Consider the following 27,984-nt stretch of genomic DNA (forward strand, 5'->3'; position numbering starts at 1 on the left):
TCCTGTTCTCTGGTATGATGATATGACCTACCCCGAGAGGAAGCCACCCTGCCCCTCAAACTCGGGGCAAAAAGGGGGCCCCCGAACCGGGGTAGACCGGTGTAGGGGAAAAAGCCTAAAAGGCACAAAAAACCCCTTCTTTGCAGGTCAGTAGTGGTTCTGGTCTGGACTGCAGGGCATATCAGGAGTATGTCGATAGCGAAGCTTGAGGGGTCCGCTTAAATAGGGCAGAGGCAGGAGTGTATACCTAGGAAGGCAGAACGGCAAGCAGAGAAAGGAGCCAGTAGGGAACGCGACACAATGAGAGAGCATAAGAAGGGGATCCCAGTAGTCAATGAGGGAGAGAAACAAAGGGAGAGGACGAGGAACGGAAGGAGGAACAAGAGAGGGAGGAGAGAAGCAACAAGGGGAATGCGGTGGCGACAGCCACGGAAAGGAAAACTGCAGCGTACCAACCCGGAGCCTGACGCGAAGGTTGCAACGCGCGGGCTTCCGGGTTGGGTGACGTTAAATAGGCTCCGCCGGGGAAGCGCGGAGAAAACTAGACCGCTGGATGTGGACGCCGTCAGCGTGACGGCCAATTCAATGGCCGCCCCATCGCCAGCGTCTCCACAGCCGCCAACGGCGGCCGAGCGTGACAATAGCATGATATGTGATATCCCAATGCTTCTACGAAACCTGAGACCCTTCCTATAGCATGAGATGTGATATCCAACTCCTTCCCATTCCATTCCTGAGACCCTTCCTATAGCATGAGATGTGATATCTCAATGCTATTAATACCAAACCGGAGATCCTTCCTATAACATGAGATGTGATATCCAACTCCTTCCCAATCCAATCCTGAGACCCTTCCTATAGCATGAGATGTGATATCTCAATGCTTCTAATATCAAACCTGGGACCCTCCCTAAAGCATGAGATGTGATATCCAACTCCTCCCCATTCCAATCCTGAGACCCGTCCTATACTATGAGATGTTATATCTCAATGCTTCTAATACCAAACCTGAGACGGTCCTATAACATGAGATGTGATATCTCAATGCTTCTAATAACAAACCTGAGACCCTTCCTATAACATGAGATGTGATATCCAAATCCTTCCCATTCCAATCTTGAGACCCTTCCTATAACATGAGATGTGATATCCAACTCCTTCCCAATCCAATCCTGAGACCCTTCCGATAGCATGAGATATGATATCTCAATGCTTCTAATACCAAACCACAGACCCGTCCTATAACTTGAGATGTGATATCCAAATACTTCCCCTTCCAAACCTGAGACCCTTCCTTTAGCATGAGATGTGATATCCAACTCCTTCCCATTCCAATCCTGAGACCCTTCCTATAGCATGAGATGTGATATCCCAATGCTTCTACCAAACCTGAGACCCTTGCTGTAGCATGAGATGTGATATTCAACTCTTCCCATCCAATCCTGAGACCCTTCATATAACATGATTTGTGATATCCAACTCCTTCCCAATCCAATCCTGAGACCATTCCGATAGCATGAGATGTGATATCTCAATGCTTCTAATACCAAACCTGAGACCCTCCCTATAGCGTGAGATGTGATATCAAAGTCCTTCCCATTCCAATCCTGATACCCTTCCTATAACATGAGATGTGATATCCAACTCCTTCCAATTCCAACCTGTGACCCTTCCTATAGCATGAGATGCGATATCCAACTCCTTCCCAATCCAATCCTGAGACCCTTCCGATAGCATGAGATGTGATATCTTAATGCTTCTAGCAAACCTGAGACCTTCCCATGGCATGAGATGTGATATCAAACTCCTTCCCATTCCAATCCTGAGACCCTTCCTATAGCATGAGATGTGATATCCAACTCCTTCGCATTCCAATCCTGAGACATGTCCTATACTATGAGATGTTATATCTCAATGCTTCTAATACCAAACCTGAGACTGTCCTATAACATGAGATGTGATATCTCAATGCTTCAAATAACAAACCTGAGACCCTTCCTATAACATGAGATGTGATATCCAAGTCCTTCCCATTCCAATCTTGAGACCCTTCCTATAACATGAGATGTGATATCCAACTCCTTCCCAATCCAATCCTGAGACCCTTCTGATAGCATGAGATATGATATCTCAATGCTTCTAATACAAATCCACAGACCCGTCCTATAACTTGAGATGTGATATCCAAATCCTTCCCCTTCCAAACCTGAGACCCTTCTTTTATCATGAGATGGGATATCCAACTCCTTCCCAATCCAATCCTGAGACCCTTCCGTTAGCATGAGATGTGATATCTTAATGCTTCTACTATACCTGAGATCTTCCTATGGCATGAGATGTGATATCAAACTCCTTCCCATTCCAATCCTGAGACCTTTCCTATAGCATGAGATATGATATCCAACTCCTTCCCATTCCAATCCTGAGACCCGTCCGATACCATGAGATGTGATATCTCAATGCTTCTAATACCAAACCTGAGACTATCCTATAACATGAGATGTGATATCTCAATGCTTCTAATAACAAACCTGAGACCCTTCCTATAACATGAGATGTGATATCCAAATCCTTCCCATTCCAATCGTGAGACCCTTCCTTTAGCATGAGATGTGATATCCAACTCTTTCCCATTCCAATCCTGAGACCCGTCCTATACCATGAGATATGATATCTCAATGCTTCTAATACCAAACCTGAGACTGTCCTATAACATGAGATGTGATATCTCAATGCTTCTAATACCAAACCACAGACCCATCCCATAACTTGAGATGTGATATCCAAATCCTTCCCCTTCCAAACCTGAGACCCTTCCTTTAGTATGAGATGTGAAATCCAACTCCTTCCCATTCCAATCCTGAGACCCTTCCTATAGCATGACATGTGATATCCCAATGCTTCTACCAAACCTGAGACACTTCCTATAGCATGAGATGTGATATCCAACTCCTTCCCATTCCAATCCTGAGACCCTTCCTATAGCATGAGATGTGATATCTCAATGCTATTAATACCAAACCTGAGATCCTTCATATAACATGAGATGTGATATCCAACTCTTTCCCAATCCAATCCTGAGACCCTTCCGATAGCATGAGATGTGATATCTCAATGCTTCTAATATCAAACCTGAGACCCTCCCTATAGCATGAGATGTGATATCCAACTCCTCCCCATTACAATCCTGAGACCCGTCCTGTACTATGAGATGTTATATCTCAATGCTTCTAATACCAAACCTGAGACTGTCCTATAACATGAGATGTGATATCTCAATGCTTCTAATAACAAACCTGAGACCCTTCCTATAACATGAGATGTGATATCCAAATCCTTCCCATTCCAATCCTGAGACCCTTCCTATAACATGAGATGTGATATCCAACTCCTTCCCAATCCAATCCTGAGACCCTTCCGATAGCATGAGATATGATATCTCAATGCTTCTAATACCAAACCACAGTCCCGTCCTATAACTTTAGATGTGATATCCAAACCCTTCCCCTTCCAAACCTGAGACCCTTCCTTTAGCATGAGATGTGATATCCAACTCCTTCCCATTCCAATCCTGAGACCCTTCCTATAGCATGAGATGTGATTTCCCAATGCTTCTACCAAACCTGAGACCCTTGCTGTAGCATGAGATGTGATATCCAACTCTTCCCATCCAATCCTGAGACCCTTCCGATAGCATGAGATGTGATATCTCAATGCTTCTAATACCAAACCTGAGACCCTCCCTATAGCGTGAGATGTGATATCAAAGTCCTTCCCATTCCAATCCTGATACCCTTCCTATAACATGAGATGTGATAGCCAACTCTTCCCATCCAATCCTGAGACCCTTCCTATAACATGAGATGTGATATCCAACTCCTTCCCAATCCAATCCTGAGACCCTTCCGATAGCATGAGATGTGATATCTCAATGCTTCTAATACCAAACCTGAGACCATCCCTATAGCGTGAGATGTGATATCAAAGTCCTTCCCATTCCAATCCTGATACCCTTCCTATAACATGAGATGTGATATCCAACTCCTTCCAATTCCAACCTGTGACCCTTCCTATAGCATGAGATGCGATATCCAACTCCTTCCCAATCCAATCCTGAGACCCTTACGATAGCATGAGATGTGATATCTTAATGCTTCTAGCAAACCTGAGACCTTCCCATGGCATGAGATGTGATATCAAACTCCTTCCCATTCCAATCCTGTGACTCTTCCTATAACATGAGATGTGATATCCAACTCCTTCCCATTCTAATCCTGAGACCCGTCCTATACTATGAGATGTTATATCTCAATGCTTCTAATACCAAACCTGAGACTGTCCTATAACATGAGATGTGATATCTCAATGCTTCTAATAACAAACCTGAGACCCTTCCTATAACATGAGATGTTATATCCAAGTCCTTCCCATTCCAATCTTGAGACCCTTCCTATAACATGAGATGTGATATCCAACTCCTTCCCAATCCAATCCTGAGACCCTTCTGATAGCATGAGATATGATATCTCAATGCTTCTAATACCAATCCACAGACCCGTCCTATAACTTGAGATGTGACATCCAAATCCTTCCCTTCCAAACCTGAGACCCTTCTTTTATCATGAGATGTGATATCCAACTCCTTCCCATTCCAATCCTGAGACCCTTCCTCTAGCATGAGATGTGATATCCCGATGCTTCTACCAAACCTGAAACCCTTCCTATAGCATGAGATGTGATATGCAACTCTTCCCATCCAATCCTGAGACCCTTCCTATAACATGAGATGTGATATCCAACTCCTTCCCAATCCAATCCTGAGACCCTTCCGATAGCATGAGATATATCTCAATGCTTCTAATATCAAACCTGAGACCCTCCCTATAGCATGAGATGTGATATCCAACTCCTTCCCATTCCAATCCTGAGACCCTTCCGATAGCATGAGATGTGATATCCAACTCCTTTCAATTCCAACCTGTGACCCTTCCTATAGCATGAGATGGGATATCCAACTCCTTCCCATTCCAATCCTGAGACCCTTCCTATAGCATGAGATGTGATATCCCAATGCTTCTACCAAACCTGAGACCCTTGCTATAGCATGAGATGTGACATCCAACTCTTCCCATCCAATCCTGAGACCCTTCCTATAACATGAGATGTGATATTCAACTCCTTCCCAATCCAATCCCAGACCCTTCCGATAACATGAGATGTGATATCTCAATGCTTCTAAAAACAAACCTGAGACCCTTCCTATAACATGAGATGTGTTATCCAAATCCTTCCCATTCCAATCCTGAGACCCTTGCTATAGCATGAGATGTGATATCCAACTCCTTCACATTCCAATCCTGAGACCCGTCCTATACCATGAGATATGATATCTCAATGCTTCTAATACCAAACCTGAGACTGTCCTATAACATGAGATGTGATATCTCAATGCTTCTAATAACAAACCTGAGACCCTTCCTATAACATGAGATGTGATATCCAAATCCTTCCCATTCCAATCCTGAGACCCTTCCTATAACATGAGATTTGATATCCAACTCCTTCCCAATCCAATCCTGAGACCCGTCTTATACCATGAGATGTTATATCTCAATGCTTCTAATACCAAACCTGAGACTGTCCTATAACATGAGATGTGGTATCTCAATGCTTCTAATAACAAACCTGAGACCCTTCCTATAACATGAGATGTGATGTCCAAGTCCTTCCCATTCCAATCCTGAGACCCTTCCTATAACATGAGATGTGATATCCAACTCCTTCCCAATCCAATCCTGAGACCCTTCCGATAGCATGAGATGTGATATCTTAATGCTTCTACCATACCTGAGACCTTCCTATGGCATGAGATGTGATATCAAACTCCTTCCCATTCCAATCCTGAGACCCTTCCTATAGCATGAGATGTGATATCCAACTCCTTCCCATTCCAATCCTGAGACCCCGTCCTATACCATGAGATGTGATATCACAATGCTTCTAATACCAAACCTGAGACTGTCCTATAACATGAGATGTGATATCTCAATGCTTCTAATAACAAACCTGAGACCCTTCCTATAACATGAGATGTGATATCCAAATCCTTCCCATTCCAATCCTGAGACCCTTCCTATAGCATGAGATGTGATATCCAACTCTTTCCCATTCCAATCCTGAGACCCGTCCTATACCATGAGATATGATATCTCAATGCTTCTAATACCAAACCTGAGACTGTCCTATAACATGAGAGGTGATATCTCAATGCTTCTAAGAAACCTGAGACCCTTCCCATAACATGAGATGTGATATCCAACTCCTTCCCAATCCAATCCTGAGACCCTTCCGATAGCATGAGATATGATATCTCAATGCTTCTAATACCAAACCACAGAACCGTCCTATGAATTGAGATGTGATATCCAAATCCTTCCCCTTCCAAACCTGAGACCCTTCCTTTAGCATGAGATGTGATATCCAATTCTTTCCCATTCCAATCCTGAGACCCGTCCTATACCATGAGATATGATATCTCAATGCTTCTAATACCAAACCTGAGACTGTCCTATAACATGAGATGTGATATCTCAATGCTTCTAATAACAAACCTGAGACCCTTCCTATAAGATGAGATGTGATATCCAAATCCTTCCCTTTCCAATCTTGAGACCCTTCCTATAACATGAGATGTGATATCCAACTCCTTCCCAATCCAATCCTGAGACACTTCTGATAGCATAAGATATGATATCTCAATGCTTCTAATACCAAACCACAGACCCGTCCTATAACTTGAGATGTGATATCCAAATCCTTCCCCTTCCAAACCTGAGACCCTTCCTTTAGCATGAGATGTGATATCCAACTCCTTCCCATTCCAATCCTGAGACCCTTCCTATAGCATGAGATGTGATATCCCAATGCTTCTACCAAACCTGAGACCCTTGCTATAGCATGAGATGTGACATCCAACTCTTCCCATCCAATCCTGAGACCCTTCCTATAACATGAGATGTGATATCCAACTCCTTCCCAATCCAATCCTAGACCCTTCCGATAACATGAGATGTGATATCTCAATGCTTCTAATAACAAACCTGAGACCCTTCCTATAACATGAGATGTGATATCCAAATCCTTCCCATTCCAATCCTGAGACCCTTCCTATAGCATGAGATGTGATATCCAACTCCTTCACATTCCAATCCTGAGACCCGTCCTATACCATGAGATATGATATCGCAATGCTTCTAATACCAAACCAGAGACTGTCCTATAACATGAGATGTGATATCTCAATGCTTCTAATAACAAACCTGAGACCCTTCCTATAACATGAGATGTGATATCTCAATGCTTCTAATAACAAACCTGAGACCCTTCCTATAACATGAGATGTGATATCCAAATCCTTCCCATTCCAATCGTGAGACCCTTCCTTTAGCATGAGATGTGATATCCAACTCTTTCCCATTCCAATCCTGAGACCCGTCCTATACCATGAGATATGATATCTCAATGCTTCTAATACCAAACCTGAGACTGTCCTATAACATGAGATGTGATATCTCAATGCTTCTAATACCAAACCACAGACCCGTCCCATAACTTGAGATGTGATATCCAAATCCTTCCCCTTCCAAACCTGAGACCCTTCCTTTAGTATGAGATGTGAAATCCAACTCCTTCCCATTCCAATCCTGAGACCCTTCCTATAGCATGACATGTGATATCCCAATGCTTCTACCAAACCTGAGACACTTCCTATAGCATGAGATGTGATATCCAACTCCTTCCCATTCCAATCCTGAGACCCTTCCTATAGCATGAGATGTGATATCTCAATGCTATTAATACCAAACCTGAGATCCTTCATATAACATGAGATGTGATATCCAACTCTTTCCCAATCCAATCCTGAGACCCTTCCGATAGCATGAGATGTGATATCTCAATGCTTCTAATATCAAACCTGAGACCCTCCCTATAGCATGAGATGTGATATCCAACTCCTCCCCATTACAATCCTGAGACCCGTCCTGTACTATGAGATGTTATATCTCAATGCTTCTAATACCAAACCTGAGACTGTCCTATAACATGAGATGTGATATCTCAATGCTTCTAATAACAAACCTGAGACCCTTCCTATAACATGAGATGTGATATCCAAATCCTTCCCATTCCAATCCTGAGACCCTTCCTATAACATGAGATGTGATATCCAACTCCTTCCCAATCCAATCCTGAGACCCTTCCGATAGCATGAGATATGATATCTCAATGCTTCTAATACCAAACCACAGTCCCGTCCTATAACTTTAGATGTGATATCCAAACCCTTCCCCTTCCAAACCTGAGACCCTTCCTTTAGCATGAGATGTGATATCCAACTCCTTCCCATTCCAATCCTGAGACCCTTCCTATAGCATGAGATGTGATTTCCCAATGCTTCTACCAAACCTGAGACCCTTGCTGTAGCATGAGATGTGATATCCAACTCTTCCCATCCAATCCTGAGACCCTTCCGATAGCATGAGATGTGATATCTCAATGCTTCTAATACCAAACCTGAGACCCTCCCTATAGCGTGAGATGTGATATCAAAGTCCTTCCCATTCCAATCCTGATACCCTTCCTATAACATGAGATGTGATAGCCAACTCTTCCCATCCAATCCTGAGACCCTTCCTATAACATGAGATGTGATATCCAACTCCTTCCCAATCCAATCCTGAGACCCTTCCGATAGCATGAGATGTGATATCTCAATGCTTCTAATACCAAACCTGAGACCATCCCTATAGCGTGAGATGTGATATCAAAGTCCTTCCCATTCCAATCCTGATACCCTTCCTATAACATGAGATGTGATATCCAACTCCTTCCAATTCCAACCTGTGACCCTTCCTATAGCATGAGATGCGATATCCAACTCCTTCCCAATCCAATCCTGAGACCCTTACGATAGCATGAGATGTGATATCTTAATGCTTCTAGCAAACCTGAGACCTTCCCATGGCATGAGATGTGATATCAAACTCCTTCCCATTCCAATCCTGTGACTCTTCCTATAACATGAGATGTGATATCCAACTCCTTCCCATTCTAATCCTGAGACCCGTCCTATACTATGAGATGTTATATCTCAATGCTTCTAATACCAAACCTGAGACTGTCCTATAACATGAGATGTGATATCTCAATGCTTCTAATAACAAACCTGAGACCCTTCCTATAACATGAGATGTTATATCCAAGTCCTTCCCATTCCAATCTTGAGACCCTTCCTATAACATGAGATGTGATATCCAACTCCTTCCCAATCCAATCCTGAGACCCTTCCTATAGCATGAGATGTGATATCTCAATGCTTCTAATAACAAACCTGAGACCCTTCCTATAACATGAGATGTGATATCCAAATCCTTCCCATTCCAATCGTGAGACCCTTCCTTTAGCATGAGATGTGATATCCAACTCTTTCCCATTCCAATCCTGAGACCCGTCCTATACCATGAGATATGATATCTCAATGCTTCTAATACCAAACCTGAGACTGTCCTATAACATGAGATGTGATATCTCAATGCTTCTAATACCAAACCACAGACCCGTCCCATAACTTGAGATGTGATATCCAAATCCTTCCCCTTCCAAACCTGAGACCCTTCCTTTAGTATGAGATGTGAAATCCAACTCCTTCCCATTCCAATCCTGAGACCCTTCCTATAGCATGACATGTGATATCCCAATGCTTCTACCAAACCTGAGACACTTCCTATAGCATGAGATGTGATATCCAACTCCTTCCCATTCCAATCCTGAGACCCTTCCTATAGCATGAGATGTGATATCTCAATGCTATTAATACCAAACCTGAGATCCTTCATATAACATGAGATGTGATATCCAACTCTTTCCCAATCCAATCCTGAGACCCTTCCGATAGCATGAGATGTGATATCTCAATGCTTCTAATATCAAACCTGAGACCCTCCCTATAGCATGAGATGTGATATCCAACTCCTCCCCATTACAATCCTGAGACCCGTCCTGTACTATGAGATGTTATATCTCAATGCTTCTAATACCAAACCTGAGACTGTCCTATAACATGAGATGTGATATCTCAATGCTTCTAATAACAAACCTGAGACCCTTCCTATAACATGAGATGTGATATCCAAATCCTTCCCATTCCAATCCTGAGACCCTTCCTATAACATGAGATGTGATATCCAACTCCTTCCCAATCCAATCCTGAGACCCTTCCGATAGCATGAGATATGATATCTCAATGCTTCTAATACCAAACCACAGTCCCGTCCTATAACTTTAGATGTGATATCCAAACCCTTCCCCTTCCAAACCTGAGACCCTTCCTTTAGCATGAGATGTGATATCCAACTCCTTCCCATTCCAATCCTGAGACCCTTCCTATAGCATGAGATGTGATTTCCCAATGCTTCTACCAAACCTGAGACCCTTGCTGTAGCATGAGATGTGATATCCAACTCTTCCCATCCAATCCTGAGACCCTTCCGATAGCATGAGATGTGATATCTCAATGCTTCTAATACCAAACCTGAGACCCTCCCTATAGCGTGAGATGTGATATCAAAGTCCTTCCCATTCCAATCCTGATACCCTTCCTATAACATGAGATGTGATAGCCAACTCTTCCCATCCAATCCTGAGACCCTTCCTATAACATGAGATGTGATATCCAACTCCTTCCCAATCCAATCCTGAGACCCTTCCGATAGCATGAGATGTGATATCTCAATGCTTCTAATACCAAACCTGAGACCATCCCTATAGCGTGAGATGTGATATCAAAGTCCTTCCCATTCCAATCCTGATACCCTTCCTATAACATGAGATGTGATATCCAACTCCTTCCAATTCCAACCTGTGACCCTTCCTATAGCATGAGATGCGATATCCAACTCCTTCCCAATCCAATCCTGAGACCCTTACGATAGCATGAGATGTGATATCTTAATGCTTCTAGCAAACCTGAGACCTTCCCATGGCATGAGATGTGATATCAAACTCCTTCCCATTCCAATCCTGTGACTCTTCCTATAACATGAGATGTGATATCCAACTCCTTCCCATTCTAATCCTGAGACCCGTCCTATACTATGAGATGTTATATCTCAATGCTTCTAATACCAAACCTGAGACTGTCCTATAACATGAGATGTGATATCTCAATGCTTCTAATAACAAACCTGAGACCCTTCCTATAACATGAGATGTTATATCCAAGTCCTTCCCATTCCAATCTTGAGACCCTTCCTATAACATGAGATGTGATATCCAACTCCTTCCCAATCCAATCCTGAGACCCTTCTGATAGCATGAGATATGATATCTCAATGCTTCTAATACCAATCCACAGACCCGTCCTATAACTTGAGATGTGATATCCAAATCCTTCCCTTCCAAACCTGAGACCCTTCTTTTATCATGAGATGTGATATCCAACTCCTTCCCATTCCAATCCTGAGACCCTTCCTCTAGCATGAGATGTGATATCCCGATGCTTCTACCAAACCTGAAACCCTTCCTATAGCATGAGATGTGATATGCAACTCTTCCCATCCAATCCTGAGACCCTTCCTATAACATGAGATGTGATATCCAACTCCTTCCCAATCCAATCCTGAGACCCTTCCGATAGCATGAGATATATCTCAATGCTTCTAATATCAAACCTGAGACCCTCCCTATAGCATGAGATGTGATATCCAACTCCTTCCCATTCCAATCCTGAGACCCTTCCGATAGCATGAGATGTGATATCCAACTCCTTTCAATTCCAACCTGTGACCCTTCCTATAGCATGAGATGGGATATCCAACTCCTTCCCATTCCAATCCTGAGACCCTTCCCATAGCATGAGATGTGATATCCCAATGCTTCTACCAAACCTGAGACCCTTGCTATAGCATGAGATGTGACATCCAACTCTTCCCATCCAATCCTGAGACCCTTCCTATAACATGAGATGTGATATTCAACTCCTTCCCAATCCAATCCCAGACCCTTCCGATAACATGAGATGTGATATCTCAATGCTTCTAAAAACAAACCTGAGACCCTTCCTATAACATGAGATGTGTTATCCAAATCCTTCCCATTCCAATCCTGAGACCCTTGCTATAGCATGTGATGTGATATCCAACTCCTTCACATTCCAATCCTGAGACCCGTCCTATACCATGAGATATGATATCTCAATGCTTCTAATACCAAACCTGAGACTGTCCTATAACATGAGATGTGATATCCAAATCCTTCCCATTCCAATCCTGAGACCCTTCCTATAACATGAGATTTGATATCCAACTCCTTCCCAATCCAATCCTGAGACCCGTCTTATACCATGAGATGTTATATCTCAATGCTTCTAATACCAAACCTGAGACTGTCCTATAACATGAGATGTGGTATCTCAATGCTTCTAATAACAAACCTGAGACCCTTCCTATAACATGAGATGTGATGTCCAAGTCCTTCCCATTCCAATCCTGAGACCCTTCCTATAACATGAGATGTGATATCCAACTCCTTCCCAATCCAATCCTGAGACCCTTCCGATAGCATGAGATGTGATATCTTAATGCTTCTACCATACCTGAGACCTTCCTATGGCATGAGATGTGATATCAAACTCCTTCCCATTCCAATCCTGAGACCCTTCCTATAGCATGAGATGTGATATCCAACTCCTTCCCATTCCAATCCTGAGACCCCGTCCTATACCATGAGATGTGATATCACAATGCTTCTAATACCAAACCTGAGACTGTCCTATAACATGAGATGTGATATCTCAATGCTTCTAATAACAAACCTGAGACCCTTCCTATAACATGAGATGTGATATCCAAATCCTTCCCATTCCAATCCTGAGACCCTTCCTATAGCATGAGATGTGATATCCAACTCTTTCCCATTCCAATCCTGAGACCCGTCCTATACCATGAGATATGATATCTCAATGCTTCTAATACCAAACCTGAGACTGTCCTATAACATGAGAGGTGATATCTCAATGCTTCTAAGAAACCTGAGACCCTTCCCATAACATGAGATGTGATATCCAACTCCTTCCCAATCCAATCCTGAGACCCTTCCGATAGCATGAGATATGATATCTCAATGCTTCTAATACCAAACCACAGAACCGTCCTATGAATTGAGATGTGATATCCAAATCCTTCCCCTTCCAAACCTGAGACCCTTCCTTTAGCATGAGATGTGATATCCAACTCCTTCCCATTCCAATCCTGAGACCCGTCCTATACCATGAGATATGATATCTCAATGCTTCTAATACCAAACCTGAGACTGTCCTATAACATGAGATGTGATATCTCAATGCTTCTAATAACAAACCTGAGACCCTTCCTATAAGATGAGATGTGATATCCAAATCCTTCCCTTTCCAATCTTGAGACCCTTCCTATAACATGAGATGTGATATCCAACTCCTTCCCAATCCAATCCTGAGACACTTCTGATAGCATAAGATATGATATCTCAATGCTTCTAATACCAAACCACAGACCCGTCCTATAACTTGAGATGTGATATCCAAATCCTTCCCCTTCCAAACCTGAGACCCTTCCTTTAGCATGAGATGTGATATCCAACTCCTTCCCATTCCAATCCTGAGACCCTTCCTATAGCATGAGATGTGATATCCCAATGCTTCTACCAAACCTGAGACCCTTGCTATAGCATGAGATGTGACATCCAACTCTTCCCATCCAATCCTGAGACCCTTCCTATAACATGAGATGTGATATCCAACTCCTTCCCAATCCAATCCTAGACCCTTCCGATAACATGAGATGTGATATCTCAATGCTTCTAATAACAAACCTGAGACCCTTCCTATAACATGAGATGTGATATCCAAATCCTTCCCATTCCAATCCTGAGACCCTTCCTATAGCATGAGATGTGATATCCAACTCCTTCACATTCCAATCCTGAGACCCGTCCTATACCATGAGATATGATATCTCAATGCTTCTAATACCAAACCAGAGACTGTCCTATAACATGAGATGTGATATCTCAATGCTTCTAATAACAAACCTGAGACCCTTCCTATAACATGAGATGTGATATCCAAATCCTTCCCATTCCAATCCTGAGACCCTTCCTATAACATGAGATGTGATATCCAACTCCTACCCAATCCAATCCTGAGACCCGTCTAATACCATGAGATGTTATATCTCAATGCTTCTAATACCAAACCTGAGACTGTCCTATAACATGAGATGTGATATCTCAATGCTTCTAATAACAAACCTGAGACCCTTCCTATAACATGAGATGTGATGTCCAAGTCCTTCCCATTCCAATCCTGAGACCCTTCCTATAACATGAGATGTGATATCCAACTCCTTCCCAATCCAATCCTGAGACCCTTCCGATAGCATGAGATGTGATATCTTAATGCTTCTACCATACCTGAGACCTTTCAATGGCATGGGATGTGATATCAAACTCCTTCCCATTCCAATCCTGAGCCCCTTCCTATAGCATGAGATGTGATATCCAACTCCTTCCCATTCCAATCCTGAGACCCGTCCTATACCATGAGATGTGATATCACAATGCTTCTAATACCAAACCTGAGACTGTCCTATAACATGAGATATGATATCTCAATGCTTCTAATAACAAACCTGAGACCCTTCCTATAACATGAGATGTGATATCCAAATCCTTCCCATTCCAATCCTGAGACCCTTCCTATAGCATGAGATGTGATATCCAACTCTTTCCCATTCCAATCCTGAGACCCGTCCTATACCATGAGATATGATATCTCAATGCTTCTAATACCAAACCTGAGACTGTCCTATAACATGAGAGGTGATATCTCAATGCTTCTAAGAAACCTGAGACCCTTCCCATAACATGAGATGTGATATCCAACTCCTTCCCAATCCAATCCTGAGACCCTTCCGATAGCATGAGATATGATATCTCAATGCTTCTAATAGCAAACCACAGAACCGTCCTATGAATTGAGATGTGATATCCAAATCCTTCCCCTTCCAAACCTGAGACCCTTCCTTTAGCATGAGATGTGATATCCAACTCTTTCCCATTCCAATCCTGAGACCCGTCCTATACCATGAGATATGATATCTCAATGCTTCTAATACCAAACCTGAGACTGTCCTATAACATGAGATGTGATATCTCAATGCTTCTAATAACAAACCTGAGAGCCTTCCTATAACATGAGATGTGATATCCAATTCATTCCCAATCCAATCCTGAGACCCTTTCGATAGCATGAGATGTGATATCTCAATGCTTCTAATACCAAACCTGAGACCCTCCCTATAGCGTGAGATGTGATATCAAAGTCCTTCCCATTCCAATCCTGATACCCTTCCTATAACATATGATGTGATATCCAACTCCTTCCAATTCCAACCTGTGACCCTTCCTATAGCATGAGATGCGATATCCAAATCCTTCCCAATCCAATCCTGAGACCCTTACGATAGCATGAGATGTGATATCCAATTCTTTCCCATTCCAATCCTGAGACCCATCCTATACCATGAGATATGATATCTCAATGCTTCTAATACCAAACCTGAGACTGTCCTATAACATGAGATGTGATATCTCAATGCTTCTAATAACAAACCTGAGACCCTTCCTATAAGATGAGATGTGATATCCAAATCCTTCCCTTTCCAATCTTGAGACCCTTCCTATAACATGAGATGTGATATCCAACTCCTTCCCAATCCAATCCTGAGACACTTCTGATAGCATGAGATATGATATCTCAATGCTTCTAATACCAAACCACAGACCCGTCCTATAACTTGAGATGTGATATCCAAATCCTTCCCCTTCCAAACCTGAGACCCTTCCTTTAGCATGAGATGTGATATCCAACTCCTTCCCATTCCAATCCTGAGACCCTTCCTATAGCATGAGATGTGATATCCCAATGCTTCTACCAAACCTGAGACCCTTGCTATAGCATGAGATGTGACATCCAACTCTTCCCATCCAATCCTGAGACCCTTCCTATAACATGAGATGTGATATCCAACTCCTTCCCAATCCAATCCTAGACCCTTCCGATAACATGAGATGTGATATCTCAATGCTTCTAATAACAAACCTGAGACCCTTCCTATAACATGAGATGTGATATCCAAATCCTTCCCATTCCAATCCTGAGACCCTTCCTATAGCATGAGATGTGATATCCAACTCCTTCACATTCCAATCCTGAGACCCGTCCTATACCATGAGATATGATATCTCAATGCTTCTAATACCAAACCTGAGACTGTCCTATAACATGAGATGTGATATCTCAATGCTTCTAATAACAAACCTGAGACCCTTCCTATAACATGAGATGTGATATCCAAATCCTTCCCATTCCAATCCTGAGACCCTTCCTATAACATGAGATGTGATATCCAACTCCTACCCAATCCAATCCTGAGACCCGTCTTATACCATGAGATGTTATATCTCAATGCTTCTAATACCAAACCTGAGACTGTCCTATAACATGAGATGTGATATCTCAATGCTTCTAATAACAAACCTGAGACCCTTCCTATAACATGAGATGTGATGTCCAAGTCCTTCCCATTCCAATCCTGAGACCCTTCCTATAACATGAGATGTGATATCCAACTCCTTCCCAATCCAATCCTGAGACCCTTCCGATAGCATGAGATGTGATATCTTAATGCTTTTACCATACCTGAGACCTTCCAATGGCATGGGATGTGATATCAAACTCCTTCCCATTCCAATCCTGAGCCCCTTCCTATAGCATGAGATGTGATATCCAACTCCTTCCCATTCCAATCCGGAGACCCGTCCTATACCATGAGATGTGATATCACAATGCTTCTAATACCAAACCTGAGACTGTCCTATAACATGAGATATGATATCTCAATGCTTCTAATAACAAACCTGAGACCCTTCCTATAACATGAGATGTGATATCCAAATCCTTCCCATTCCAATCCTGAGACCCTTCCTATAGCATGAGATGTGATATCCAACTCTTTCCCATTCCAATCCTGAGACCCGTCCTATACCATGAGATATGATATCTCAATGCTTCTAATACCAAACCTGAGACTGTCCTATAACATGAGAGGTGATATCTCAATGCTTCTAAGAAACCTGAGACCCTTCCCATAACATGAGATGTGATATCCAACTCCTTCCCAATCCAATCCTGAGACCCTTCCGATAGCATGAGATATGATATCTCAATGCTTCTAATACCAAACCACAGAACCGTCCTATGAATTGAGATGTGATATCCAAATCCTTCCCCTTCCAAACCTGAGACCCTTCCTTTAGCATGAGATGTGATATCCAACTCTTTCCCATTCCAATCCTGAGACCCGTCCTATACCATGAGATATGATATCTCAATGCTTCTAATACCAAACCTGAGACTGTCCTATAACATGAGATGTGATATCTCAATGCTTCTAATAACAAACCTGAGAGCCTTCCTATAACATGAGATGTGATATCCAATTCATTCCCAATCCAATCCTGAGACCCTTTCGATAGCATGAGATATGATATCTCAATGCTTCTAATACAAAACCACAGACCCGTCCCATAACTTGAGATGTGATATCCAAATCCTTCCCCTTCCAAACCTGAGACCCTTCCTTTAGCATGAGATGTGAAATCCAACTCCTTCCCATTCCAATCCTGAGACCCTTCCTATAGCATGAGATGTGATATCCCAATGCTTCTACCAAACCTGAGACCCTTCCTATAGCATGAGATGTGATATCCAACTCCTTCCCATTCCAATCCTGAGCCCTTCCTATAGCATGAGATGTGATATCTCAATGCTATTAATACCAAACCTGAGATCCTTCCTATAACATGAGATGTGATATCCAACTCCTTCCCAATCCAATCCTGAGACCCTTCCGATAGCATGAGATGTGATATCTCAATGCTTCTAATATCAAACCTGAGACCCTCCCTATAGCATGAGATGTGATATCCAACTCCTCCCCATTCCAATCCTGAGACCCGTCCTATACTATGAGATGTTATATCTCAATGCTTCTAATACCAAACCTGAGACTGTCCTATAAAATGAGATGTGATATCTCAATGCTTCTAATAACAAACCTGAAACCCTTCCTATAACATGAGATGTGATATCCAAATCCTTCCCATTCCAATCTTGAGACCCTTCCTATAACGTAAGATGTGATATCCAACTCCTTCCCAATCCAATCCTGAGACCCTTCCGATAGCATGAGATATGATATCTCAATGCTTCTAATACCAAACCAAAGACCCGTCCAATAACTTGAGATGTGATATCCAAATCCTTCCCATTCCAAACCTGCGACCCTTCCTTTAGCATGAGATGTGATATCCAACTCCTTCCCATTCCAATCCTGAGACCCTTCCTATAGCATGAGATGTGATATCCCAATGCTTCTACCAAACCTGAGACCCTTGCTATAGCATGAGATGTGATATCCAGCTCTTCCCATCCAATCCTGAGACCCTTCCTATAACATGAGATGTGATATCCAACTCCTTCCCAATCCAATCCTGAGACCCTTCCGATAGCATGAGATGTGATATCTCAATGCTACTAATACCAAACCTGAGACCCTCCCTATAGCGTGAGATGTGATATCAAAGTCCTTCCCATTCCAATCCTGATACCCTTCCTATAACATGAGTTGTGATAGCCAACTCCTTCCAATTCCAACCTGTGACCCTTCCTATAGCATGAGATGCAATATCCAACTCCTTCCCAATCCAATCCTGAGACCCTTCCTATAGCATGAGATGTGATATCCAACTCCTTCCCATTCCAATCCTGAGACCCGTCCTATACCATGAGATGTGATATCACAATGCTTCTAATACCAAACCTGAGACTGTCCTATAACATGAGATATGATATCTAAATGCTTCTAATAACAAACCTGAGACCCTTCCTATAACATGAGATGTGATATCCAAATCCTTCCCATTCCAATCCTGAGACCCTTCCTATAGCATGAGATGTGATATCCAACTCTTTCCCATTCCAATCCTGAGACCCGTCCTATACCATGAGATATGATATCTCAATGCTTCTAATACCAAACCTGAGACTGTCCTATAACATGAGAGGTGATATCTCAATGCTTCTAAGAAACCTGAGACCCTTCCCATAACATGAGATGTGATATCCAACTCCTTCCCAATCCAATCCTGAGACCCTTCCGATAGCATGAGATATGATATCTCAATGCTTCTAATACCAAAGCACAGAACCGTCCTATGAATTGAGATGTGATATCCAAATCCTTCCCCTTCCAAACCTGAGACCCTTCCTTTAGCATGAGATGTGATATCCAACTCTTTCCCATTCCAATCCTGAGACCCGTCCTATACCATGAGATATGATATCTCAATGCTTCTAATACCAAACCTGAGACTGTCCTATAACATGAGATGTGATATCTCAATGCTTCTAATAACAAACCTGAGAGCCTTCCTATAACATGAGATGTGATATCCAATTCATTCCCAATCCAATCCTGAGACCCTTTCGATAGCATGAGATATGATATCTCAATGCTTCTAATACAAAACCACAGACCCGTCCCATAACTTGAGATGTGATATCCAAATCCTTCCCCTTCCAAACCTGAGACCCTTCCTTTAGCATGAGATGTGAAATCCAACTCCTTCCCATTCCAATCCTGAGACCCTTCCTATAGCATGAGATGTGATATCCCAATGCTTCTACCAAACCTGAGACCCTTCCTATAGCATGAGATGTGATATCCAACTCCTTCCCATTCCAATCCTGAGCCCTTCCTATAGCATGAGATGTGATATCTCAATGCTATTAATACCAAACCTGAGATCCTTCCTATAACATGAGATGTGATATCCAACTCCTTCCCAATCCAATCCTGAGACCCTTCCGATAGCATGAGATGTGATATCTCAATGCTTCTAATATCAAACCTGAGACCCTCCCTATAGCATGAGATGTGATATCCAAATCCTTCCCATTCCAATCTTGAGACCCTTCCTATAACATAAGATGTGATATCCAACTCCTTCCCAATCCAATCCTGAGACCCTTCCGATAGCATGAGATATGATATCTCAATGCTTCTAATACCAAACCAAAGACCCGTCCAATAACTTGAGATGTGATATCCAAATCCTTCCCATTCCAATCCTGAGACCCGTCCTATACTATGAGATGTTATATCTCAATGCTTCTAATACCAAACCTGAGACTGTCCTATAACATGAGATGTGATATCTCAATGCTTCTAATAACAAACCTTAAACCCTTCCTATAACATGAGATGTGATATCCAAATCCTTCCCATTCCAATCTTGAGACCCTTCCTATAACATAAGATGTGATATCCAACTCCTTCCCAATCCAATCCTGAGACCCTTCCGATAGCATGAGATATGATATCTCAATGCTTCTAATACCAAACCAAAGACCCGTCCAATAACTTGAGATGTGATATCCAAATCCTTCCCATTCCAAACCTGCGACCCTTCCTTTAGCATGAGATGTGATATCCAACTCCTTCCCATTCCAATCCTGAGACCCTTCCTATAGCATGAGATGTGATATCCCAATGCTTCTACCAAACCTGAGACCCTTGCTATAGCATGAGATGTGATATCCAGCTCTTCCCATCCAATCCTGAGACCCTTCCTATAACATGAGATGTGATATCCAACTCCTTCCCAATCCAATCCTGAGACCCTTCCGATAGCATGAGATGTGATATCTCAATGCTACTAATACCAAACCTGAGACCCTCCATATAGCGTGAGATGTGATATCAAAGTCCTTCCCATTCCAATCCTGATACCCTTCCTATAACATGAGTTGTGATAGCCAACTCTTCCCATCCAATCCTGAGACCCTTCCTATAACATGAGATGTGATATCCAACTCCTTCCCAATCCAATCCTGAGACCCTTCCGATAGCATGAGATGTGATATCTCAATGCTTCTAATACCAAACCTGAGACCCTCCCTATAGCGTGAGATGTGATATCAAAGTCCTTCCCATTCCAATCCTGATACCCTTCCTATCACATGAGATGTGATATCCAACTCCTTCCAATTCCAACCTGTGACCCTTCCTATAGCATGAGATGTGATATCCAAATCCTTCCCCTTCCAAACCTGAGACCCTTCCTTTAGCATGAGATGTGATATCCAACTCCTTCCCATTCCAATCCTGAGACCCTTCCTATAACATGAGATGTGATATCCAACTCCTTCCCATTCCTATCCTGAGACCCTTCCTATAACATGAGATGTGATATCCAACTCCTTCCCATTCCTATCCTGAGACCCTTCTGATAGCATGAGATGTGATATCTCAATGCTTCTAATACCAAACTTGAGACCCTCCCTATAGAAGGATGTGATATCAAAGTCCTCGCCATTCCAATCCTGATACCCTTCCTATAACATGAGATGTGATATCCAACTCCTTCCAATTCCAACCTGTGACCCTTCCTATAGCATGAGATGGGATATCCAACTCCTTCCCAATCCAATCCTGAGACCCTTCCGATAGCATGAGATGTGATATCTTAATGCTTCTACCAAACCTGAGACCTTCCTAAGGCATGAGATGTGATATCAAACTCCTTCCCATTCCAATCCTGAGACCCGACTTATACCATGAGATGTTATATCTCAATGCTTCTAATACCAAACCTGAGACTGTCCTATAACATGAGATGTGATATCTCAATGCTTCTAATAACAAACCTGAGACCCTTCCTATAACATGAGATGTGATGTCCAAGTCCTTCCCATTCCAATCCTGATACCCTTCCTATAACATGGGATGTGATATCCAACTCCTTCCCAATCCAATCCTGAGACCCTTCCGATAGCATGAGATGTGATATCTTAATGCTTCTACCATACCTGAGACCTTCCTATGGCATGAGATGTGATATCAAACTCCTTCCCATTCCAATCCTGAGACCCTTCCTATAGCATGAGATGTGATATCCAACTCCTTCCCATTCCAATCCTGAGACCCGTCCGATACCATGAGATGTGATATCACAATGCTTCTAATACCAAACCTGAGACTGTCCTATAACATGAGATGTGATATCTCAATGCTTCTAAGAAACTTGAGACCCTTCCCATAACATGACATGTGATATCCAAATCCTTCCCAATCCAATCCTGAGACCCTTCCTATAACATGAGATTTGATATCCAACTCCTTCCCAATCCAATCCTGAGACCCTTCCGATAGCATGAGATATGATATCTCAATGCTTCTAATACCAAACCACAGACCCGTCCTATAAATTGAGATGTGATATCCAAATCCTTCCCCTTCCAAACCTGAGACCCTTCCTTTAGCATGAGATGTGATATCCAACTCTTTCCCATTCCAATCCTGAGACCCGTCCTATACCATGAGATATGATATCTCAATGCTTCTAATACCAAACCTGAGACTGTCCTATAACATGAGATGTGATATCTCAATGCTTCTAATAACAAACCTGAGAGCCTTCCTATAACATGAGATGTGATATCCAATTCATTCCCAATCCAATCCTAAGTTCCTTTCGATAGCATGAGATATGATATCTCAATGCTTCTAATACCAAACCACAGACCCGTCCCATAACTTGAGATGTGATATCCAAATCCTTCCCCTTCCAAACCTGAGACCCTTCCTTTAGCATGAGATGGGAAATCCAACTCCTTCCCATTCCAATCCTGAGACCCTTCCTATAGCATGAGATGTGATATCCCAATGCTTCTACCAAACCTGAGACCCTTCCTATAGCATGAGATGTGATATCCAACTCCTACCCATTCCAATCCTGAGACCCTTCCTATAGCATGAGATGTGATATCTCAATGCTATTAATACCAAACCTGAGATCCTTCCTATAACATGAGATGTGATATCCAACTCCTTCCAAATCCAATCCTGAGACCCTTCCGATAGCGGGAGATGTGATATCTCAATGCTTCTAATATCAAACCTGAGACCCTCCCTATAGCATGAGATGTGATATCCAACTCCTTCCCATTCCAATCCTGAGACCCGTCCTATACTATGAGATGTTATATCTCAATGCTTCTAATACCAAACCTGAGACTGTCCTATAACATGAGATGTGATATCTCAATGCTTCTAATAACAAACCTGAGACCCTTCCTATAACATGATATGTGATATCCAAATCCTTCCCTTTCCAATCTTGAGACCCTTCCTATAACATGAGATGTGATATCCAACTCCTTCCCAATCCAATCCTTAGACACTTCCGATAGCATGAGATATGATATCTCAATGCTTCTAATACCAAACCACAGACCCGTCCTATAACTTGAGATGTGATATCCAAATCCTTCCCCTTCCAAACCTGAGACCCTTCCTTTAGCATGAGATGTGATATCCAACTCTTCCCAACCAATCCTGAGACACTTCCTATAACATGAGATGTGATATCTAACTCCTTCCCAATCCAATCCTATACCCTTCCGATAGCATGAGATGTGATATCTCAATGCTTCTAATACCAAACCTGAGACTGTCCTATAACATGAGATGTGATATCTCAATGCTTCTAATAACAAACCTGAGACCCTTCCTATAACATGAGATGTGATATCCAAATCCTTCCCATTCCAATCCTGAGACCCTTCCTATAGCATGAGATGTGATATCCAACTCCTTCACATTCCAATCCTGAGACCCGTCCTATACCATGAGATATGATATCTCAATGCTTCTAATACCAAACCTGAGACTGTCCTATAACATGAGATGTGATATCTCAATGCTTCTAATAACAAACCTGAGACCCTTCCTATAACATGAGATGTGATATCCAAATCCTTCCCATTCCAATCCTGAGACCCTTCCTATAACATGAGATGTGATATCCAACTCCTTCCCAATCCAATCCTGAGACCCGTCTTATACCATGAGATGTTATATCTCAATGCTTCTAATACCAAACCTGAGACTGTCCTATAACATGAGATGTGATATCTCAATGCTTCTAATAACAAACCTGAGACCCTTCCTATAACATGAGATGTGATGTCCAAGTCCTTCCCATTCCAATCCTGAGACCCTTCCGATAGCATGAGATGTGATATCTTAATGCTTCTACCATACCTGAGACCTTCCTATGGCATGAGATGTGATATCAAACTCCTTCCCATTCCAATCCTGAGACCCTTCCTATAGCATGAGATGTGATATCCAACTCCTTCCCATTCCAATCCTGAGACCCGTCCTATACCATGAGATGTGATATCACAATGCTTCTAATACCAAACCTGAGACTGTCCTATAACATGAGATGTGATATCTCAATGCTTCTAATAACAAACCTGAGACCCTTCCTATAACATGAGATGTGATATCCAAATCCTTCCCATTCCAATCCTGAGACCCTTCCTATAGCATGAGATGTGATATCCAATTCTTTCCCATTCCAATCCTGAGACCCGTCCTATACCATGAGATGTGATATCACAATGCTTCTAATACCAAACCTGAGACTGTCCTATAACATGAGATGTGATATCTCAATGCTTCTAATAACAAACCTGAGACCCTTCCCATAACATGAGATGTGATATCCAAATCCTTCCCAATCCAATCCTGAGACCCTTCCTATAACATGAGATGTAATATCCAACTCCTTCCCAATCCAATCCTGAGACCCTTCCGATAGCATGAGATATGATATCTCAATGCTTCTAATACCAAACCACAGACCCGCCCTATAAATTGAGATGTGATATCCAAATCCTTCCCCTTCCAAACCTGAGACCCTTCCTTTAGCATGAGATGTGATATCCAACTCATTCCCATTCCAATCCTGAGACCCGTCCTATACCATGAGATATGATATCTCAATGCTTCTAATACCAAACCTGAGAGCCTTCCTATAACATGAGATGTGATATCCAATTCATTCCCAATCCAATCCTGAGACCCTTTCGATAGCATGAGATATGATATCTCAATGCTTCTAATACCAAACCACAGACCCGTCCCATAACTTGAGATGTGATATCCAAATCCTCCCCCTTCCAAACCTGAGACCCTTCCTTTAGCATGAGATGTGAAATCCAACTCCTTCCCATTCCAATCCCTGAGACCCTTCCTATAGCATGATATGTGATATCCCAATGCTTCTACGAAACCTGAGACCCTTCCTATAGCATGAGATGTGATATCCAACTCCTTCCCATTCCATTCCTGAGACCCTTCCTATAGCATGAGATGTGATATCTCAATGCTATTAATACCAAACCTGAGATCCTTCCTATAACATGAGATGTGATATCCAACTCCTCCCCATTCCAATCCTGAGACCCGTCCTATACTATGAGATGTTATATCTCAATGCTTCTAATACCAAACCTGAGACTGTCCTATAACATGAGATGTGATATCTCAATGCTTCTAATAACAAACCTGAGACCCTTCCTATAACATGAGATGTGATATCCAAATCCTTCCCATTCCAATCTTGAGACCCTTCCTATAACATGAGATGTGATATCCAACTCCTTCCCAATCCAATCCTGAGACCCTTCCGATAGCATGAGATTTGATATCTCAATGCTTCTAATACCAAACCACAGACCCGTCCTATAACTTGAGATGTGATATCCAAATACTTCCCCTTCCAAACCTGAGACCCTTCCTTTAGCATGAGATGTGATATCCAACTCCTTCCCATTCCAATCCTGAGACCCTTCCTATAGCATGAGATGTGATATCCCAATGCTTCTACCAAACCTGAGACCCTTGCTGTAGCATGAGATGTGATATCCAACTCTTCCCATCCAATCCTGAGACCCTTCATATAACATGATTTGTGATATCCAACTCCTTCCCAATCCAATCCTGAGACCATTCCGATAGCATGAGATGTGATATCTCAATGCTTCTAATACCAAACCTGAGACCCTCCCTATAGCGTGAGATGTGATATCAAAGTCCTTCCCATTCCAATCCTGATACCCTTCCTATAACATGAGATGTGATATCCAACTCCTTCCAATTCCAACCTGTGACCCTTCCTATAGCATGAGATGCGATATCCAACTCCTTCCCAATCCAATCCTGAGACCCTTCCGATAGCATGAGATGTGTGATATCTTAGTGCTTCTAGCAAACCTGAGACCTTCCCATGGCATGAGATGTGATATCAAACTCCTTCCCATTCCAATCCTGAGACCCTTCCTATAGCATGAGATGTGATATCCAACTCCTTCGCATTCCAATCTTGAGACCCTTCCTATAACATGAGATGTGATATCCAACTCCTTCCCAATCCAATCCTGAGACCCTTCTGATAGCATGAGATATGATATCTCAATGCTTCTAATACAAATCCACAGACCCGTCCTATAACTTGAGATGTGATATCCAAATCCTTCCCCTTCCAAACCTGAGACCCTTCTTTTATCATGAGATGTGATATCCAACTCCTTCCCATTCCAATCCTGAGACCCTTCCTATGGCATGAGATGTGATATCCCAATGCTTATACCAAACATAAGACCCTTCCTATAGCATGAGATGTGATATCCAACTCTTCCCATCCAATCCTGAGACCCGTCCTTTAACATGAGATGTGATATCTCAATGCTTCTAATAACAAACCTGAGACCCTTCCTATAACATGAGATGTGATATCCAAATCCTTCCCATTCCAATCGTGAGACCCTTCCTTTAGCATGAGATGTGATATCCAACTCTTTCCCATTCCAATCCTGAGACCCGTCCTATACCATGAGATATGATATCTCAATGCTTCTAATACCAAACCTGAGACTGTCCTATAACATGAGATGTGATATCTCAATGCTTCTAATACCAAACCACAGACCCGTCCCATAACTTGAGATGTGATATCCTAATCCTTCCCCTTCCAAACCTGAGACCCTTCCTTTAGTATGAGATGTGAAATCCAACTCCTTCCCATTCCAATCCTGAGACCCTTCCTATAGCATGAGATGTGATATCCCAATGCTTCTACCAAACCTGAGACCCTTCCTATAGCATGAGATGTGATATCCAACTCCTTCCCATTCCAATCCTGAGACCCTTCCTATAGCATGAGATGTGATATCTCAATGCTATTAATACCAAACCTGAGATCCTTCATATAACATGAGATGTGATATCCAACTCTTTCCCATTCCAATCCTGAGACCCTTCCTATAGCATGAGATGTGATATCTCAATGCTATTAATACCAAACCTGAGACCCTCCCTATAGCATGAGATGTGATATCCAACTCCTCCCCATTACAATCCTGAGACCCGTCCTATACTATGAGATGTTATATCTCAATGCTTCTAATACCAAACCTGAGACTGTCCTATAACATGAGATGTGATATCTCAATGCTTCTAATAACAAACCTGAGACCCTTCCTATAACATGAGATGTGATATCCAAATCCTTCCCATTCCAATCTTGAGACCCTTCCTATAACATGAGATGTGATATCCAACTCCTTCCCAATCCAATCCTGAGACCCTTCCGATAGCATGAGATATGATATCTCAATGCTTCTAATACCAAACCACAGTCCCGTCCTATAACTTTAGATGTGATATCCAAACCCTTCCCCTTCCAAACCTGAGACCCTTCCTTTAGCATGAGATGTGATATCCAACTCCTTCCCATTCCAATCCTGAGACCCTTCCTATAGCATGAGATGTGATATCCCAATGCTTCTACCAAACCTGAGACCCTTGCTGTAGCATGAGATGTGATATCCAACTCTTCCCATCCAATCCTGAGACCCTTCCGATAGCATGAGATGTGATATCTCAATGCTTCTAATACCAAACCTGAGACCCT

This window comes from Ambystoma mexicanum, chromosome 5q, assembly GCF_040938575.1.
Source record: "Ambystoma mexicanum isolate Mex_15411 chromosome 5q, UKY_AmexF1_1, whole genome shotgun sequence".
NCBI lineage: Eukaryota > Metazoa > Chordata > Amphibia > Caudata > Ambystomatidae > Ambystoma > Ambystoma mexicanum.